Raw genomic sequence first — 22,388 nt, forward strand, 5'->3', positions numbered from 1 at the left:
ACAACCTTGCTTTCAGTAAAGTGCCTCCATTGGAATTCCTGATTGTAGTGAAAATAAATATGCCCTTCAAAGTAACTCATGTGCCATCTGATCCACTCCATGACGGGGGGGGGGGGGGGGATTGGGGTGGTGAGAGAATAGATAAATGTCCTCAGAAAGGGGATAATAAGGAGAGCAGAAGAAGTAACCTTAAAAGCCTTCCCTCTGCATAGGGTGCTTGTGGAAGAAATTAGATCCATGTTGTAAACGTGATTTCTGTTTCTCCACAGATGGGGGTTCTCTTTTTCCTTTGAATCACCCCAGCACTTTATCTTTCTAGTGACACTTTTCATATTCTATACTGTTTTATAGTTTTGATGTTCTTCCTAGTTCTCCTACTAAACTTACGGTTCCTCAAGGGCAAGGATAGTGCTGGATTCCATCTGTCTCTCCCACAATGCTTTGCATTCAGTAGCTATTCAGTGATTGACTGAAAGAGAAAGCCCAAGGACACTGTAAGTCCTCTGAATTTGTTAGCTCTTTACTTGGCTACCAAAGACAATGCCTTGTAAAGCCAACTTCCTCCTTTTCCTGGGATCAGAGACTAAATTATATTTTTAAAGAGTTCTATAATACGGAGTATATAGGAAAGATATTTTCTGTTTAGAGAATGTTGCTAAGCCCTGTCATCAAAAATAGCCTTTCCTTCTACCTTTAGGCTTTGCCAAGGCAGAGCAGATTGGCACAGGCAGTTTAAAGGAAAAGGCAATGTAATACCTTCTGCTCTATAGCCGTGCAGGTGCCAGTGGAGGAGAAAAATGTTTGCAGTTGAGGCTTGGGATGCTAAATGCTATAAAAATGAAGACGACCAACTGAGTAGGGGGCGCATAGATCTATACTTTGTGAAAGACCTTCTCCAGCTTTTGTGTATTCCTGTGTACTCCGTGATCCTAAGCCAGGAGTCTTTAAAAGGCAACTAGTGATTAGAAGTCTCGCCACATAAACAGAGTGTCTCTTTAAGAGGAGCCCAATCAGACCATGGAGAAGACAGCAGCTCAGAATGACAACCAGAGCTGACCAGAAAGACAAGCAGGGAACCCGGAGTCCTGAGCAGGACAGCTCATTCTGAAGGCTCTTCTTGCCCCTTTAGAGATGCCACACGGGTATTGGTATGGAACCGAACAAGTGACAGGAGAAGCATTTTAATTTTTCCAAAATATACTCTAAGCATGAGCCCTTTATGTACCTAAAGATCTAGAGTCTTTAGGGGCTTGTTTCCCAAATCTTGAATCAGGTTTTTCTAGGAAAGTTGGAAGCATTGTTTTGGCAGGTGACAGCAGCCGTTCTGAGTGTTGAGCCAACGGAGGTACGGGCAGTGAAGGGCCAGAGCAGGGGTGTGGAGATGCGTGCTGGCTGCTGGCCTCGCCTGAACGAGAAGCCCTGGAATAGATACTTCCAGTGGCTACTGCAAACTGTCCTCTGGGAAATTGAAACAGGAAAACATGTGGGTGTGGCCTGACTGGCTTTACCATAAGCAGGTTTGTTCAAATAGATTGTTGCATTAAAATGGATCTGTCTCTTTGCCCTAAAGAAAAAAGTCTTTGTACCCTGAATGCTGGCGACATTATTAATGAACAGCTGATCTTTATATAAAGATAAACCCCCCATTAATCAGAACCATGAGCATGGCTGTGCCAAGATTCTTAATAGCTTGTTTAATCAGCTGCATTAATGCAGAGATTTTTCTATTATTAGAAGTGTCCATTTGTACCCCTTATTTGCTTGTAGGCCCAAAGGCCAGGCAACCAGACTGGGGCTTCTAGTCACCCTCCGAGGAGAGGTTGCCTCTTATTTCCCTAAAGTGAAGATAGCTACTGTCTGTGTGCATTTGGGTTGGGGAGGGTAGGCTGTAGTGAAGATAGCCCTGTCCAGCCACCCCCCACTCCCACAGTCATGCCAAGTTGCAGGGCGGGGGCTGCAGAGAAACTGGCTCTGGCCGAGTACCCAGACGGACTGGTTGGTGGCCCCTTCACTGAATGACGCACTCTGACCTCTGCCCAAGCAAGTAACAGAAGACCAAGGTGCCATAGCTGTGGGCACACCAAGACTGTTAACTGCATCAGTTGTCTTTATGTGTTTGTTTAAGAACTCTGACCTTCTTTCTTCTTTTTAACAAGAAATTTGAACCACATTCTGTTTGAGATACCCCAGAGAGATTTAGCAATGTGGTTACCATTCTTACAAACTTTTAAACAAAACTGTTAGCAGTTCACAACTTGTTTAAAGGACAATGGCTTGGAGCACAAGCTTGTCTTCTAAAGACAAAGAAGACAGTGACCAAGGCAGAGAAGAATCCAGTGCAGTGACCAAGGCCTGCTTTTGTAAAACCTAGGAATCCAAAGTTTAGGGTTGAGAGCCTCTTCCCATTTTGGAGGAGTGGCAGAAAGTGCTGCTTTAGTGATTTACCCCAAGTGCCCTTACCTTGTTAATTCCTCAAGTAGAAAAGAAATTCAGGAAAAGTGGGGATGAAAGCAGTCACCCCTGTTGTCTTCCCTTACCCTGGAGAATGGCTGAGAACAACTGTTTTTATTGGTGGTAGGCTCAGTGTCCTACCGTTATGATCCTTGTTTTTTTCCTTTCATATTTTTTACATCTATAGCCACTTCTGTCTGTAACAGCCAAAGCTTCACCTGTGCTTTCATTCTAATCTCTCTATTAAAATATTTACTTTTATCTAACTCTGTCCTCATGATATGATTTATATTTATAGGAAACTTGGTGTATGATTTGTTTCTTCTACTATATTTAACTATAGCTATTGTCTTGGACAGAGGGTTCACTAGAACACTTAACAAGTATCATTTAAGCCTCGTGATTATTCCTCAAGCAGCATACAAATGTTCATGCCTATATCACTTTTTCTAGCCTGTTTACAAAGCTGATTTAGTAGATAATGTATTTCCCTACCAAAAGTTAAAATTGATAGAGGCTATAATTGAACCTGATCAATAATATTGATTTGGGGATAGCAACGTGCAATGTCCAAGTACATGAAACACATACAAATTTTAGGAATTTAGACAAGTAACATCCTTTTTGACACATTTTTGAAAATTCAGTTTACATCCAAGAATTTTTCTTTTTTTGATCAATTACAGTTCCTATCTAACAACTTCATAGCCTACAAGTAAGACTGAAATCAAAATGTTAGTGAATCCTGAGGCAAAAGGGAATTCCAGGGAGACTCAGTAATCACTGAAAGGGGTAGTTAAATGGCTGTTGAGCTTAACCATTTTTAACCTAACACGCAGCATTTCTCATGTGTCCTTTAAGCAGCACCAACAAGGTATTTCCTGGATTGACAGTCTGGGTTAATGGGCTGAGGGGAGGACACTAATCCTTGCACAAAGGTAGTTTGGAAAGTAGAAATGAAAAACAACTGCTCGGTCAAAATGATGCCATCCCAGAAGGTGTTTCACAAGATTAGTCCCCTATCAGAAGCCCACACTTGCTACTGTTCTCACCTTTCCTTCTCCACATGGCATACCTTAGGCTCAGGTTTGCAACCTACTGTGGTGCAATTAAGCTTCTTGTAATCACTCCTTTTTAATCAATGAGCTACCTCATCTCACTCTTTCTTACTTAAAACCCATCTTGGAAATCATTCATTCTACATAGCTTTTCACCATCAGACTTATTTTATTTGTTTAGGCAGAATTGTGCTTGGGAATCTAGAAACCAGGTCAGTTTTGAAAAGAAAACATCTACGTGTGCTTTGCATAAGATATGCAGAAAATATGAAATTTCTGTCAGTGGTAGACTGGGACTGAGGAACAATCAGACCTGGACTCTTCAGTAAATCAGAAGAGGTTGGCTCCTCAAAGGGACACAGCAACGGTTGGAATAGTCAGGATAGCATTATAAGCAGAAGTACGACCTTCCTGACTGTGGAATACCCCAGAGACATATGTTTGTAGGTGATGATGTCAGACTTCGTGGAAGCTCAGTCCTCCTCCAGGCCAGCCTAGGCTGCACCCATTCTGCATGTTGGCTAATCCGTATCCTTTCCAGTGACCCTCCCATCTGACCAGATTTATTAATCTCAGGATTACGTAAGATACAGTATGACTTCTGGAGCAAGAAGGACTCTTGTAGAGAGAGCAGGAAATGGTGGCAAAGGATCTGGAGCCACTTGGTGAAGGACTGTCTTAAAAAGCCACACTCTATTTACCCAAAGAATGGTTGAGAGCCGAAGAATGAGTCCTTAGTTGAAAAATGAGATCTCCTTTTGTGCATGGGCAACATCCTCTGTAACTCTATTTCCCTAACAAAGGTCTTAGGATCCAGAAGCTTGCACCTATGCCTGTCCTAGGGCATGTTGCTCACCTTGTGCTGAGAATGTAAACTTCCTTTGGAATCCTTCAGATGAGTTAAATCTCATCTGATTCATTTTTGGCATGTCTGACTAGTTGTTCCACTAATCCCATGCCTATACTCTGATCCTCATAGTATATTTTCACATTTGGAAAATTTTAAACATCAGAGTCTCTTTTGCTGCTTAAAAAACCCCGCAGTTGACCCTCTGTAACCACAGGTCCCTCACCCACCAATTCAATCAACCATGGATAGAAAACATTGGAAGAAAAACAGTAAGTTACATTGTTGCTGATGTGTGCTATTATAGTTAGGTCTATGATGGTTACATCTGTGCTGAATGCGTAGACTTTTTTTTCTTGTCATTATTCCCTAAACAATACAGTATAACAACTATTTACATAGCATTTACATTTTTCAGGTATTATAAGTAATCTTGGGATGATTTAAAGTATACGAGGGTTATATACAAATACTGTGCCATTTTATATGAGGGACTTGAGCATCCACAGATTTTGGTATCTTCAGTGGTCCTGGAAACAATCCCCTGTGGATACTAAGGTATGAATTTACTGAAAATTAGTGATACAGCCAAAATATGCTAAAGGAAACTCTTTAAAAAAATATTTTCTGGTCATTGGGGCAAAGGGTAGAAATGCAAAAGCCACATTAATGCGGTGACTGGCATTTTGCCCCTAGCATGTATCTGATCTAACTCTGAACTCATTAAATACCTGTATATTTTGTAACAGCCAGGAGATGTTACAAAAACATCTCATGTGGGGCTACCAGTTCAAGCTGAACTACTGTTTTAGAGTTACAAGTACAAGTGAAAATCTTTATGTTCTTCCCTAAATTCTTTTTTTTAGACAGATTAGTTCCACTAGACCTAGATGGACCTTTCAAATTCTCTTTTCAACTGAAGTTGCCTTGTACAAATGAACTATCCAGATGTACATAGGAATATAATAATAGAATTCTCGTTGAAATAACTATATTACTTAGGTCATGATTGCAGTTTTATGATACCATCTGGGAAAATTACCAAGTGCATATGAATTTGAGGCAAACTTAAGAGGCATTATGGCCTCTTTCAACACTTTGCTCGGAGTCGAACTTCCTGGTCACTTTGCTTACTTTAAGGATATCCATCTCACCGTTGCTGAAAAGAGAGAGAGACAAGAGACTGGAGGCCAAACAGAGCAGTGGGGGAAATGATCTCGAGGGGAAGTGATCGCTAGGCGACACGATTAGAAGAGTCTTCGTTCTTAAAGATAATATAGCATGGAAAAAGAAAGTGATGGATCTACAGCTCTGTCATAGTTTGAGCTAGACCCTCCCTTCCACACACGGGGCAGGAATTAAATGCATCAGTACAGTCTTTCAGAAACCTGACCTAACCATTTAACAATAGGGTAGTAAAAATTGCTATTTTGTGTGTACAGTTGCTGTCTTTCCAAATTAGGAAAGAACAAGTAAAACCCTGAGGAAGTGCCTTGTTTTAAAAGGAGTAATTTAATGATTTCCCATTAACATTCTCCCAAGATAGTGTTATATAAATAATTACTGCTACACAGGAAGAGTCATTTCCCATTCTGAAATAATTTGCACACATTTAGGAATTCCATTGTCTCCTCAGAATCCTCTGGGCTGTGAGCCCATAAATTATCACATTGGGAGTGTGGAACTTTAATTACCTGATTTAAATTTTATGGCAGGAGAGAGCAAGATAATTGTAAAAAAATTAGTTACTTGATTATGGCTAGAGAATCTCAGGGAAAAGAAAAGAATACTTCTACTTCTTTAACATAGATCAAGAAAATTTATGGTTTGCGTTCAATAATAAGCTTCCTGGGGGTTTTTAAAATGTCAAAACCACAAAATTTGGCATTTTAAATTCATACCTATGTGTGGGTACGTGGTGTTTAGAGCACTGCTTCTTAGGGTCCCAAAGAAAACACGTCATTTAAATGCCAGGTCCCTTGGTTTCTAGATGATATTTCTAGCCCAGTCTTCTTAATTTGGTCCAAGGGATCCAAAATTTTGTATCTGTGTGTATTCTGGGCCTCATGGCATTATTTGGTTTTCAGAAGGGCCTTGCATGCTACATTTTCAAGACTGAATTTTGTTAGACCCAATCTCTACCACCATGATGGGAGTTTCCTGTCTTGACAGTAATAGTTCTCAATTGTTGAACACTAATATGCCATCAACTGTGCTTATTATTTCACATGTATTGCTCCAAACAGGCAAGTACATTATTATCACCATTTTATGATTGAGGAAAGAAGGCTTTGAGAGGTTAAGTAACTGGAAGGTCACACAGAACTGGAATTAGAACTCATGATGCCACCTGAGAAAACCCATGTTCTTAGGCATTATGTATTATAGTAAACATATTCATTTCTTGGTTTAGTTCTGACTGGGATTTTTTTCTGATAATGCTGTATTCAAACAGCCCTTACTACATTCTAGAGGTGAGCATTGCTCCTTATCTAGATGCTACTATGTTGTAATTCCAAGATCAACACTGGATTGTAGGACCCAGAAAGTGGCTGGCATTTGTTTGTTACACAAATAAGGAAACAAATGAGTAAATGTTTGCCCCTCCCAAATATGACCAGGGTCATCTTTTCTGATACCCTCCCATAGTGAGTGCAGGCTGTAGTAGTAGTGGTTGCAGGGTGGTGACTATTGTTTTTGATAGATACCATGCATATAATAATGCCTACCAACTACTAAAATCAGCTGATTTTCCCTCATAATTGTGTATTTGTCATAAGCCAGCAGTCTTTGGCCAATTTCTCAACACAACATTTGGAAGACAGCTACCTAGAGTTTTTTGCATAATTTTGCCCATTACTTTTTTCATCAGACTTACGCAGTTATGACCGCCGTTGTCACTCAAGAGTAGTTAGAGAATTGAATTTCCATAGCTTGATCATTTTTAACTATCTTTAGAAAAACCAATATCTTTAGTCCTGAGACTTTGGGAAAACTCCCACAGGTCTTAATTCTTTTTCTTTAAAATGAGGGGTAGGAGTGGACTATATCAGTTATTTGCCACAGATTGTTTTTCCTTTGTTTATTTTAATACTCTGAAAGTATGTTTTATTTTTTCCCCACTGAAAACCTCTGCAAGAACTCCATACATCAACACAAAAAGCTGGTTAACGTTTTCCGTGGAAGGCTTTTAATGTAGAGCAACAAGATAGTGATTCTTAACATCTTTTTTGCATTTATTTTATTAAGGTACAATTTACATGCAGGGAAGACCTATATAAATTTTAAAAAAATTTGCAAATACTTAGCTTACATTTTAAAAGAATGATTTTTTTTTGTATTGCATTTATTTTTGCATGAACTCTATATAGCTTCAGTGAGTGCATCTTTGTCTCTAATTGTTGAAGTTTAAGACAGAAACTGTAGCAGAATCAAAGATGGTAGAGGAGTAAATGGAAACTACACTAACCTCCTCCAGGACCAATCAGAAATTACAACTAGATTGTAGAGAAATCATCCTAAATAACCAAATGAACACTAGCTGGACAGAAGCCTAATAAACAAGGACAGACAGAAGAAACCACTTCACCACAACTAGACTGGTAGGGAATGTGGAGGAGGCCTGAGAGGGCTGGCTGGGTCCCCACGGGCAGCAGCTGAAGTGCAGGAGGGATATTTTAGGAGCTAGGGGGTTCCCCTAAGAAGTGTGGCATCCAGAACCAACCTGTGCTCCCCAGCGTACAGCACCAGAGCTGGAAAGGAACCCACATAACATCCAGCTGTGAAAAGCAGCAGGGTTTCTGTCTGACAGGGAGAGACAGAAGGAGATGCAGAGAACCTCTTAAAGGACCAATGCACAAAACTTTGTTTATAGGCACTTACCCTGGGCTCCAGCAGAGGGAGAGCAGAGTGGACCAGACATGCTTGAGAACAGTCAGGGGTTGGTGGCTCTGTGGAGAGAACTGAAGAAAGAGCCACCAGGATCCCTGTGTGAGTCATTCCCTATACCACAGAAACCATCTTTCTCAGGCAGAGCACTCCTTTTCAAGTGGCATCAGCCTGAGGGGAAGCAATAACCCCATCCACAAGAAATACTCTGCCCCACTCTGTGGTGTTTAAGCTGGGCTGCAGATTACAGCTTGAGGCTATATGACTGATACATTTAACTAATGATGGGGGAGGTGGAGGGGTAGGAGAGGAGGATACAAAGAAGCTGCCAAAATGGGAAGACAAAGAAACAGACCCCAAATAAGAAAACAAGAGAATTCTCCAGAAGAAGAGCTAGAATAAATGGAGGAAAGCAATTTATCAGATGGTTTAGAGTAATGATTATAAGGATACTCAACAGCATGAAAAATGACCTAGAAACCATAAGGAAGAAGGAGTCAGAAATATTGCAATATCTGAAACAAATAATACACTAGAAGGAATAAACAGTAGGTTAGATGAAGCAGAGGATCGAATCAGTGATTTTTAAGACAAGCCCCCCCAAAAAAACCCAGACAGAGCAGCAAAAAGAAAAAAGAATTTTTTAAAAATGAGTAGAACGTAAAAAACATTTTGGGCAACATGAAGTGAAACAACACCCTCATCATGGGAATACCACAAGGAGAGGAGAGTGAGCAAGGGATCAAGAACATATTTGAAGAAATAATGACCGAAAACTCCCCTGATCTGGTGAAGGGAAATGACACACAAGTCCAGGAAGCTCAGAGAGTCTCAAACTAGTTGGACCCAAACAGGCCTACTCCAAGAAACATCATAATTAAAATGACAATGTTAAAGACAAGGAGAGAAACCTAAAAATAGCAAGAGAAAAGCAGGTGGTTACCTATAAAGCAGCACCCATTACACTGTCCTCTGATTTCTCAAACATTTCAGGCCAGAGGGGAGTGACATGAAATATTCAAGGTGATGAAAAGCAAAGACCTACAACCAAGGCGACTTACCCACAACAAGGATACCATTTAAAATCAAAGGAGAATTAAGGAGTTTCCCAGACAAGAAAAAGGTAAATGGGTTTGTTAACACCAAACCAGTACTGCAAGAAATCTTAAAGGGTTTGCTTTAAGAAGATGATGAGAAAGAAAGAAAGAAAACAGAGGAAAATAGTCTAACAATAAAATGGCACTAGATACATATCTATCAATAATCACCTTTAAATGTAAATAGACTAAATGCTCCAATGAAGAGACATAGGGTAGCTTAATGATAAGAAAATAAGACCCATACATATGCTGCCTCCAAGAAACCTATCTCAGATTGAAAAATATACACAGAATAAAAGTAAATGGATAGGAAAATATATTTCATACAAATGGAAAGTGGGGCTAGAAATATGTGTATCCAAAAAAAATAGGTTTTTAAGACCAAGGCTATAGTAAGAGACAAAGAAGGACACTACATAATAATAAAGGGAACAATCCAACAAGAGGATATAACTATAGTAAACATATGCACATTTAACTTAGGTGTACCTAAATATGTGAAGCAAATCTTGATGGACATAAGTGGAGAGATCGACAGAATACAGTGATAGTCAGGAATTTTAACACCCCATTGACTTCAATGGATAAATCTTCCTGACAGAAAATCAACAAGGAGACAGCAGCCTTAAAGGACAACCTAGATCAAATGGATTTAATTGACACCTTCAGAGCATTTCATTCCAAAGCAGCAGAATATACATACTTTTCAAGTGCACATGGAACGTTTTCTAGGATAGACCACATGTTAGGACACAAAACAAGTCTCAATAAATTTAAGAACATTGAAATCATATCAAGCATCTTCTCTGACCACGATGCTATGAAACTAGAAATCAGTCACAAGAAGAACACTGAAAAACTTGCAAACACATGGAAGTTAAATAACATGTTATTAAACAATGAATGGGTCAACAATGAGATGAAGGAAGAAACCAAAAGATACTTTGAAACAAATGAAAATGAGGACACAGCAATCCAAAATCTGTGGGACACTGGGAAAGCAGTCCTAAAAGGGAAATTCAGAGCCTCACCAGGCCTATCTCAGAAAAACAAAAAATAAGCCATCTAACTTTACACTTAAAGGAACTTCAAAAAGAACAACAGACAAAGCCCAAAGTGTGTACAAAGAGGGAAATAATAAAGATCAGAGCAGAAATAAACAATAGAAGAGTCTTTAAAAAATGGTACAAAACATCAGTGAACCCAAGAGCTGGTTCTTTGAAAAGGTAAACAAGATTGACAAACCTTTAACCACACCCAGCAAGAAAAAAAAAAAGGATGGGAACCAAATAAATAAAGTCAGAAACGAAAGGAGAAATAACAACTGACATGAAAAAAAATACAAGGGGTTATAAGAAAATACTATAAACAATTATATGCCAACAAACTGGGCAACCTGGATGAAATGGGTAAATACCTAGAAACATACAATAGTCCAAAACTAAATCAGGAAGAATCAGAGAATCTGAATAAACAGGTTACGCCATTTGAAATTGAAACTAATCAAAAAACTCCCAACAAACAAGAGCCCTGGACCAGATGTCTTCACAGGAGAATTTTACGAAACATTTCAAGAACAAACACGTCTCCTTCTCAAACTATTTCATAAAATTCAAGAGGATAAACAGCTCCCTAACTCATCTTATGAGGCAAGTATTATCCTAATTCCAAAACCAGAAAAAGACACTACAAAAAAAGAAAACTGTAAGCCTATATCTCTGATGAACATAGATGCTAAAATCCTCAACAAAATATTGGCAAACCGAATACAGCAAGGCATCAAAAGAATCATACACCATGATCTAGTGGGATTTATTTTGGGATTGCAAAGTTGGTACAATGTTTGCAAATCAGTAAATGTGATTCACTACATCAACAAAATAAAGGATAAAAACCACATGATCGTATCAATAAATGCAGAAAAAGCATTTGATAAAATGCAGTACCATTTATGATAAAAAGTCTCAGCAAACTGGGAATATAGGGAACATAACTAAACATAATAAAGGTCATATATGAGAAACCGACAGCCAGCATCCTATTCAATGGCCAAAATCTACAAGTGTTCCCCTTAAGATCAGAAAGAAGACAGGGATGTCTGCTTTCACCTCTCTTATTAAACATAGTACTGGAAGTCTTAGCCACAGCAATCAGACAAGAAGAAGGAATAAAAGGCATTCAAAGTAGAAAGGAAGAAGTAAAACTGCCTTAATTTGCAGGTGACATGATACTGTATACATAGAGAACCCCAAAGATTCCATCAAGAAACTACTAAAACTGATAAGTGAATTCAGCAGAGTAGCAGCATACAAAATTAATATCAGAAATCAGTTGCATTTTTATATGCCAATAACAAACTAACAGTAAGGGAAATTAAGAAAACAATCCCATTCACAATTGCTACAAAAAGAACAGCAATTCTTTAGGAATACTAGGAATAAACCTAATGAAGGATGTAAAAGACCTGTAGCTGGAAAATTGTAAGACACTGAAGAAAGAAATTGAAGAAAATATAAATGAGTGGGAGCACATACTGTATTCATGGATAGGAAGAATTAACATCATTAAAATGCCTATACTACTAAATCAATCTGTAGATTCAACACAATTTCTATCGAGATTCCAGTGATGTATTTCACAAAAATAGAACAAATATTTCAAAAATGTATATGGTACGACAAAAGGCCCCAAACAGCAACAGTGATCTTGAAAAAGAAGATTAAAGTTGGAAGAATCACACTACCTAGTATCAATCCATACTATAAGGCCATAGTCATAAAAATAGCATAGTACTGGCATAAAAACAGACACATAGATCAATGGAACAGCATAGAGAACCCAGAAATAAACACACACCTTTATTATCAAGTAATATTCAACAAAGGAAGCAAACACATAAAATGGGCTAAAGATAGTTTATTCAGTAAATGGTGTTGGGAAACTTGGACAAATACATGCAGAAAAATGAAACTAGACCTCCTTCTTATACTACACATGAAGTAAATTCAAAATGTATTAAAGGCTTAAATGTTAGACCCCCAAACCATAAAAATCATAGAAGAAAGCATAAGCAGCAAAATCTGGTATATTGCTCGTGGATATATTTTATTGGCTATGTCTCCCTAGGCAAGGGAAACAAAAGAAAAAATAAACAAATGGGACCACATGGAACTACAAAGTTTTTGCACAGCCAAGGAAATCATCAACAAAGTAAACAGACAACCCACAGGATGGGAGAACATGGCTGCTGATACATCTGATAAGGGTTAATTTCCAAAATGTATAAAGTACTTACAAATGTCAACACCAAAAAAACAAACAACCCAATTTAAAAATGGGCAAATGACCTGAAAAGACAATTCTCCGAAGAGGACATCCAGATGGCCAACAGACATATGAAAAGATGCTCAATGTCACTAATCATCAGAGAAATGTAAATTAAAACCACAATGAGATATCATCTCACACCTGTCAGAATGGCTATCATTAATAAATCAACAAACAACAAGTGCTGGGGATGATGTGGAGAAAGGGAAACCCTTCAGCACTGTTGGTGGGAATGCAGACTGGTGCAGCCACTGTGGAAAGCTGTATGGAGATTCCTCAAAAAATTAAAATGGATCTGCCTTTTGATCCAGCGATCCCACTTCTGGGAATATATTCGAAGGAACCCAAAACACATTCGAAAGAGCATAGGCATCCCAATGTTCATTGCTGCATTACTTAAAATCACTAAGATATGGAAACAGCCCAAATGTTGATCAGTGGATGAATGGATAAAACAACTATGAACATTTACAGAATGGAATACTACTCAGTCTAAAAAAAAGAATAAAATTTTAGCCTTTGCAACAGTTATGGATGGACCTGGAGAACATTATGCTAAGTGACATATGTCAGTCAGAGAAAGACAAATACAACATGATTTCACTCATATGTGGAATCTAATAAACAAACTGAACTAACAAGGAAAATGAGGACAGGCTCATAGAAGGAAATCACAGTGACAGTTGGAGGTAAGGGGATAGAGGGATTGAGCAAAAAGGAAAAATGACTCATGGACATGGACAACAGTGTAGTGATTGCTGGAGTGAAGAGGTATAAGAGGACTATGGTACTGGAAAAAAATATAATAAAGATTAAATCAAAAAATAAAGTAGACATTGGCAAACAAACAAACAAAAAGATGTAAATCACAGTTTGATATTGTCAGACAATCCTAAATGTCCATAATATTCAGTGGTGTCCTTGTTAGCAGTATTTTAACCATAATAAGTAGAACATTATGGGCCTGAGCACAAATAGTTATATATTGTCCTAACTCTAGCCAAATGTTTTTCTTAAATATTTTTAACCAAAGTTCTCCAAACAAAAGTTATGATGGAAAATATCAATGATTTTTTAATTCAACTCCTAAAAACTTTTAGTTTTATTTAAGAAACAAGTGCCATCTCCATAGCGTACTTTTCCTCTCTAATATAATGTTATTTTTGCATTAGTTGGGGTGATATACAATAGTAATTTTTAAAATTCTGAACTACTAACTGCACCTGCTTAGGATCTAAAACTGAAATGGAAAACACAAGGCTTAACCCCACATGCTCCCTGATCAAATGCAAAGGTTCTTAAAATAGCTTCGTGTGAAGATGTTCAAAGCAGCTGAAAACCAAGATGTTGGTGTCCCTAGTCACAACCTGGTAGTTTAATACCATGGCTCTACGGCAGCTGCCTCTGTCTCTTTGTTTGCAGGCCAAGAGCAGCAACGCAAAGAAGCACAGAAGCAGCCTCTGCTTGGTCCACCTTGCTCTTCTCCCCTGAAGTCTACTTTTCTGGTCAAGGGATTATCCCTAGACCCATTATGAAGACCTAAGACATTCATGTTAAGCCACCAACACAAGATGAAAAAAAGCTTAAAATCTCCAATTACAGCAAACTTTAAGTAAATACTCAATAAATTCCAGGGAAAATGCAAGGAAGAAATGAAGTCTTGTGTGTTTGATTAGTCATTTCTAGTGACATAGTACTATGTCTGATATCCTACACACTGTTACTCTCACTATCTTAGTTACCAGATGATCAGTGTACTCTCTCAAAATCTATCAAAAAGGCCTCCTTCATCCACTTAAGACTGCTCTGTTCAGCTCTGCCTATCTTGATATTGCTCTTGGTTAACCATGCTTACCATTTTTCCACATAGAGAATTGTTTTTCCTATGCTCTTCTCTCTTGCCCATGATGCACTGCTCTCTGACCCAAGGACCCACTTATGCTTCCACCAGAAGCAGGATCAAAACTGGGTGACAGCTGGTCTGATCTGATGAAACAGTGTTTTATGTTGCCATGCCAGTGGTAGCACTAACCAGCAATTTAGAATTGCATTTGCATTCACATACAGGTGAATATACTAACATACTATATCATTTCTGTGCCCTCTCCCCACCAACCAAAAAAAAGGAAAAGGCAGTAGCTTTTATCTGTTTTAATGGCTAACCTGATTTTTTAAGGGCCAGTGGAATGAACTATAGGATGAGTACCTAGAAGGGAAATGGAGACAGGAAGAAGATGGGGTGTGGGGGGAGGCCTGAAACATTCCTCTTATGGCACAGTTTCCAGTATCTGCCACCTTCAAGCAGCTGGTGGGAGCCGTGAGTACTCATGTTGAAAACTCAGAATTTTTCTAGTCTTTCATTTGAGGAATTACTTAATGAGACTGTGCATCAGAAAGAAAGTAACTGGGCTAGTCTCTTAAACATGTAAAACCTAGTTTTTCCACCTGCTGAACATGGAATAATACCTGCCTTCCTTCTGTGCAGGGTCACCGTAGGATCAGGTGAGTGACTGATACTGAAATTTATAAACAATGTAAAACACTTCATAGGTATAAAATGGCATTGTTGTTGTGATTAATGCCATCATAAAGAAGTATCCTCAACCAAATACTGCCACTCTTTCAGATGTAGCCTCCAGTGACTAATTTTGTCAGACAGATTAGACAGAAACATCTTGAATTTCTGTCACATTTGAACCCCAGGTAGCTATGAGATTATAGTGCAAATTTTATTCTAATGTCTTCTTTAGGGACTTCCTGTCTGGCCCAATTCTAAAAGAACAACCAATCAGTATGTGAGCCTTTGTGTAGTTTAGATCAGCAGAAATGTCAACATCCTTCAAAGAAGGCTCAGGTACTTGCACTAAAATGTGTATTTGAACTTAATTGTTTCATTATTTGGTCTGTAACATTGTCTCCATATCTCTTGCCTTCAAGAATCTTCCCTTCAGTTTAAAAAACTGAATATACTAAATAACCTTAATAAAGTAGGAAAAATAATTTTGGGGGATGAACTTAACTTTTCTTTTAATCAGAAATGAGGGAGAAAACACTTAAATGGTAAACAATAGAAATAATATATAAGTTCAAATCACTAGTAATTTGCACCTCTGTAAAGATTCCTACACTTGGCATATAGAAACCATATTTGTCTCATTCATTGCACATGCTAGGCACTCTCAAACATTTGCTGAATGAATAAACAAATGAGAAAACAAATTAAGCCCTTTACTGTAAAAGTGCTTCCCTATATTATAATGAAACAGAAAAAAAACCTATTCTGTGCTCATCATAAAGGGTTGGTTATTAAATGCTGGATGGTCAGTAGTTCCTATCCTAAAGCAAATAGAAGCGACTTACATTTTAAAAAATGTTTTGTAATGCAGCATTTTAGAGAAGCAAGGTATGAATGTCATTGGTAATGAAAATTTTGTTTTAAGTTAAAACAAAGAATAATGTGGACTCTATTCTGAAGAGAGAATACAGGGCTCTTTACTTTTAGTCTTTTCCCATCCTTTGAACTCTTTTTAAAAATTATACTTCTTTGTTTATAATCAATACTTTGCTTTGCCCCAGAATTTTTACAAGGTATCTAATGCATTGGTTATCGTAAAAACCCAAACCCACGTTGCCTTGGGAAATTACTTGGAAAACTCTCATCAAGACTAGACCTGTCTTAGTTGCCCTACATATTTGTTTTAAAGAAGTGGGAATAACCTGTGAACATTATCTGCCTTTAGAAATTTTTAAAAGCAAACACCTCTTAAAGTATTTATGCTAATTTTTAATTAAGTATAATGAGAGTTTCCTAATAGTATCAGTTGGTACTGTAGAGGTATATTTACTTGGAATATTTGTTTTGGAGGGATAATTGATCAACTCAGAGATATTGAGTTCAAGATCAGACCACTGCATTAAAGCGAGTATCACACTAAAGTGAGTCTTAGTCTTTTTGCTGGTGGAGAATCTTGCCTTCAGTTTAAAAAACAAAACAAAACAAAAACAAAAACCATAGTATCTGTGAAGTGCAATAGAGCAGAGCACAATCAAATGAGGTATGCCTGTATACTGGAACGTGCCATCACAGGAAAAGCATTTTTTTTTTGTCGGACCTAGAGGAGCATTGCCTTAACTTAGAGAGCTCTCCAGTAGTACCATACTCTGCACGCTCCTTTATACAAACTTAATGCACACATAGAACATGATGAATGTATGGTATATGTATTGCACCTTTTGAAATCTTTGAAAACTTGCACAGATACTGAAAAAAAAAGATATGTGATCATCTGTCATTATAAAAGAAATAATAATTATGTCAAGCTTTTTAGCTGATATATTTATATTCTCTGTCAATTGGTGCTCCAGTATTCAAAACTATTCAGTAGCCCTAAACATTGACTAATACTCCCATTGAGCAAGTACAGTGAGCAGAACTTTTTCTGGTATTATTTGGCAGCAATTCAGCATCGTTTCCTATTGACCTTGAGATGTGATGTGCAATGGAGATCCAATTATGTTCTTTGAGGTGGTAGGTAACCCCCGAAGACCTTCCAAAATCCCTACCTCAAAAATGTGCTACTGTTTTCTGGCTCCAATTCATCACATCTTAGTATCAAAGAAGTATGAACAAAAGTAAAGAAAAAAGAATGCAATCTAGTTGCCATTTTAAGATGTTAGTTTCTTCTGTCTTTCCATGAAAAGAGAATTCTTCCTCTCCAATCTAGCCTATCTAGTATAATTCTCTTATTTTCATCACATCATGATGGTTTTGAAATTATATATTGATCATTCACATCAGCTTATAAAATCCAGCTATTAACAAGGAAAGATATTTGCCTGAACCATTTTTTAAATTTTTAACCGTTTGTCTTACTCTTTAAGAGGATAATAATTTAAATTTTCATTCTGTTTTACTTTCATGGCTACCATTTTAGCAAAACTTATTGTCTGAATAGTCCTATTTTGCAAGCAGCTCTTACTCATATTAGTCTAAAAGTCATCATCATTATAAGCTCTTAATTGTACCTAAGATAACCACATCCCTTTGCATAATATCCAGAATATCATGGTGTTGGCAATTCCCAGATGTTGGATTACACAGAAACATCCCCAAAGCCCCTCCTCAGCAGCAATAGGGGCACTTACCTTACCGTACAGGCACCTTTGCTTGACCACGCCTGGCAGTCCTCTCTTCTCATTCCCACCAAAATCCAGCAGTGGAATCCAAGACCAACACCAATGTTTTCTTCTCTTCTTTTTGGACACTCTCTCGGTTTTTGTCCTGTGAACTTCAAAGCCACTGAAAATTTGCAACCAGGGGCCACTGACAGTTCTATAAAGGACAGGCAGTGGGGAGCCCAACACTGTTTGGGCCCAAACTCTAAATATAACCCTCTTCACTCGCTGGGCAGCGCCCTTCATACTCTGAAGACAGGCAACCTTGCAGAGTCTCTCACCCCCCGGCTTGCCAGTCTCCACCGAAGAAAGGGTCTCACTGGACTGTGCTTCAGAATGAGGCGACCCAAAAGCCAGGAGCCATCTGTTCAGCACAGACAAGTAGAGGCAGGTATAGGCTCTGTGAGTATGTCTGTGTGTGTGTGTTTGCATGCCTGGGCCCAGCAGCTGTTCTCCAGTTTAGAAGACACCACTCTTTGGCAGGGAGCTCTGAAACACCCTCTTGGGTAATTTCAAATTCATGTGCACATCTTGGCTGAGAGCAGAAACTTCCCAGTCACAACCTGGGTCTCCTCTGCCCTGTCACTGCCCCAAATACACTGTGAGCCACAAACCCAGCATCTTAGGAACGGATGCCCTGATGGACATTAAATCGCACCTCATTTTGTACCCTGCAACCATGAACCGATGCAAGCCTTGTTTGAGATTGAAGTAACAAGGGCATGACCTCTTCTTTGACAGTCATAACCCAAGGCACTGTAGAGATTCGCTATTATTAACACTGTGTTGAACTTTCACTTGAATGCCTGCCTGTTCCATTCAGTGTCACATGAGACGTGAGTACAAAGTGCTGAGCAAACTTTGGAGCAACAGCCAAATGTGTGGTGGTATTTTTTATTATTCAAGTTTTTGTTTTATATTATTCAGTTGTTAAGAGAAATTTCACACATACATTGCTAAAATTTGAATAGTGTACTTTTTGCTAAGTGGTATTGGTCCAGTTGGAGCGGAAGGGGCAGGAATAAGGAACTTGTTCATTTTTTCAGCAAGTATGTATTGCGTCATTCATTGGATATCACGTCCTCTACCAGATAAACCTACACTGACCAGTGCTCAATCTATGCATTATCTTATTTAATCCTCACAGCATTCCTTTAAATTAGTCCTATATTGGTGATGAAATAAGGAAACCGGAGCTCAGAATAATTAAGTGATTTCCCTGGGGTCTCATGGATAATAAATATTAGACTGAGAATTCAAAATTGGATCTGAATCACACCAAAACCCATGCTCATTATTTTCAACTCTTACCACTGAAATAATTTAAAACTTACAGAAAATATATAAAAATAGCACAGAATTCCCATATACTCTTCACTCAGGTTCTCCAATTTTTAACATTTTTACCACATTTACTTTCTCCTTTTCTTCCATCCCTTCCCCTCCCTCTCTTCTCCACTTGCTCTCCCACTTACCCCTGCCCCCTTGTGAGTGTGCATGTGTATGTGTGTGTGTTTATATTTTCCTGAATCAATTTATTTATTTTAGGGTTACTATTCTAAAATATAAGTGCAGTCTTCTACATAACCACAGTCAAATTCAGTAAATTAACACTGATAGAACATTAACTTCCAATGCATGGTTCCCATCCAACTTTTTGCCAACATAATAATAATAGTATCTTTTATATTATACTGGTATATTGGTCAATAATAATATCTTTTATAGGGGAAAAATTATTTTTTCCTTTGGTCCTGGATTATATGTTACATTTAGTTGTCATGGGGCTCCTTGAATCTTAAACAGTTCTGCAGCTTTTCTGTGTCTTTTGTGACTTCACATTTTTGAAGAGTAAAATGTTCCTCAGTTTAGGGTCATGTGATGTCTCCTCATAATGAGACAGAGTTTATGCATTTTTTTTTTTGGCAGGAATACTATAGAAGCAATGCTATGTTTTTCATAGTTAATCATATCAGGAGACACATAAATGGAGATGGTCCATACCAACTCTACTTGGTTAAGGTGGTATCTGCCATATTTCTCCATTATAAAGTTAGTTTTTCCCTTTACAGTTAACGTTTTGTGGAAAGATACTTTGAGACTGTAAATATGGTTCTCCTAAATGAATTGTCTACTGCAAGGAAGAGCTTTCCCTTCTCTATTTATTTTTGGACTTATTTATATCGATGTGCACTTATGGATTCCTATTTTAATCAATGGGTTATAATCAGTTAATACCATTATTTATTTTGATGCCCAAATGAGCTCAGATTTGTTCAGTGGGAGCCCCTTCAAGCTGTATTCTTTTGACAAGTCCTCATCATTTCCTGAGTGCTTTCTTGCTTTCTAGCAAAAGAAAATATTCTATTTGCATCTTGCGCTTTCTCTACCCAGTCTTGGAATCAACTACATCTTCAAGAAGACCTGGGTCCATTATGGAAAATAGTATATGGAAATCAAGATCTGGGCATTGAATGTGCTCACTGAACTAGAATGTGCCCATTGCTTACAGGCCCTCTCAACCAAAAGAACTAGGAAATAGACACCCACATACACACACAGCCATGTATATTACTCTCTATCTGTATTAAATACAATGATTAATGCATATCGATAGCTCCAGTTCCAATCTAACACTATAGGAGCAGTCTAGCTGTTTACCCTTTCCGTGTTGGTAACTCTCCTACCCAACAGTGGTTTCTGTTATCCTCGGACTCTTACTTGCTCATTGCCCCTGTGTATAACCGGTCATCCCATCCTGCCATCTACTTTCCAGTCCTGACAATTTTCAGCTCCATTAGCCCTAATCCCTCAAGGAAAAGGAACAGATTCTCTAAAGGCTCATATTCCTGCCTACTCATGGGCAGCCAAGCAACCAAGAAGGGAAATATAAAGAAAAAAATATTCCTACTCCTTTAGTGGTCATTTTTTCATCGACTCTGAGCTTCTCCTCTGTGAAAGTTTTGCACTGAAGAAAGATCATATCTTAGTGCTGTTTGGGTACTAACATTCTGTGAGTCTTTCAACTGATTACTTGAAAATGATCCAGGAAAACCTAACCCTGTGTTTTTTGCTCGACACTTACTAACAGTTATTACTGCAGATGTCTGGAAAGAGATAAATAGTACTAGTTCTCGAAAATATTGTAAAGTTTATACTAATTTGTCCTTTTTGTTTGTTTTGATGAATTGTAAAAAGAAACGTGGGATTCTTGATAGCAGAGCTGGACCTCAGGACATCAAAGACAGTGCTGTCTAGACTTGCCTCACTTTTTCTTGACCCATATTCCAGATCCCATCCTTCCCAGTGCACTCCCCCCACCCAAGGTGGGTTATGTTCCTCCAGAGTATTCCCAAGGCACCCAGAGCTTAACCATGCCATACCCTCAGTCTCACTTTGTTGCATTTGCTTAACATACTGACCTCTCCCCTAATGGACTGGGAGCTCCCGGAGCGCAGAGTGCACTTGCCAACACTGTGGCCCCAGCCCCTAGCACAGCCAGTGCACAATAAACGTGTAATGACTAGAGGAAGCATCACTGGTCACTTTAACCAAGGAGGACAAAGGAAAGAAGCGACCCTAGAGGAAAACAGTTTTGGAACAGCATCTCAGTCTGTTCCAAAAAGGTAAAGAAATAAGAAAAACGCACATATTAAACCAATCAGTCATTTTTAAATTCCAGGCTTTTAAACTTTTTTCCTAACAGACATTTTACCAGCAGCAAAATTGACAGATTTAAATGTCACATATTATCCTCTCCTTCACATTCCCTAAGGATGGGATTAATGACCTATACATAAAAGGTCTAGATAATCCACAAAATAGAAAAGTATCTCCAAATAAACAAGTATGTTTAGGAAAACCTGGTGTGATTAGGCGTGCCGCTCTCTTCCTTCAAAACCAACCTGTACACAATTGTTTTGGAATTTTACATACTTTGGGATTTCATATTTTTCTCAAATGAAAATGACACTAACAGTTTAACTTTAAGGGAGAGAAAGAGAGATAGAGATAGATGAAGAAAACATATTTTTGACCTTGGAATCTGGTTGTTGCAAATAATTTGTACTCTTCAGTTTCCAGGGGCTATTTCTTCATATACTTCAAGAATGCCAAAATACCAGGTGACAGCTGTTTAAGCTCTGAGACAGTCCTCAAGTGTCCTATTTTGATGTCATTATGTAATGCTTTTCTCTTGGCATAGCTATCATCACTCAATAGCTTTGTTAATATATATCATTGCATGACTTTCTTCATTTTTGTGTGTATATTACTTTTCCAAATGGGCACTGGTTCTCTGAAAACTTGAGAAAAAAAAGAGAGAAGGAATGATTCCAGCAACATCTCAAAATGGACCAACATTTTCTCCTTGGCTAGATGTTCCTTTGTGAACAGGAAAATATGAGTTAGAAGTCTTTCCCCCTTCTCAGCCCTACTTCTCTTAAAAATGTTAGTCCATTCTTGTCTTTTTCTTTCTAACTGCTTATCTTACCAAGAGATATTATATTTGCCTGACCCATGTGGCTCAGTTGGTTGGAGCAT

General features: G+C 38.2%; 2 protein-coding genes across 3 annotated transcripts in view; one reads left to right on the top strand and one right to left on the bottom strand.

The window, feature by feature from the left end:
* The window catches only part of FILIP1L (filamin A interacting protein 1 like), a 291,626-nt gene extending 273,063 nt beyond the window's left edge, over positions 1 to 18,563 (bottom strand). Inside the window, exon 1 of the mRNA XM_054577353.1 lies at positions 17,817 to 18,563. The gene's annotated coding sequence lies outside the window, so the exon portion shown is untranslated. The remainder of the gene's footprint in view (positions 1 to 17,816) is intronic.
* CMSS1 (cms1 ribosomal small subunit homolog) overlaps positions 1 to 22,388 on the top strand; it is a 370,489-nt gene that overhangs the window by 278,463 nt on the left and 69,638 nt on the right. The window lies entirely within an intron of this gene.

The sequence above is a fragment of the Pteronotus mesoamericanus genome, unplaced genomic scaffold (genome assembly GCF_021234165.1).
Source record: "Pteronotus mesoamericanus isolate MK-2021 breed Mesoamerican mustached bat unplaced genomic scaffold, CSHL_Meso_final contig_42, whole genome shotgun sequence".
In the NCBI taxonomy this organism is placed as follows: Eukaryota; Metazoa; Chordata; class Mammalia; order Chiroptera; family Mormoopidae; genus Pteronotus; species Pteronotus mesoamericanus.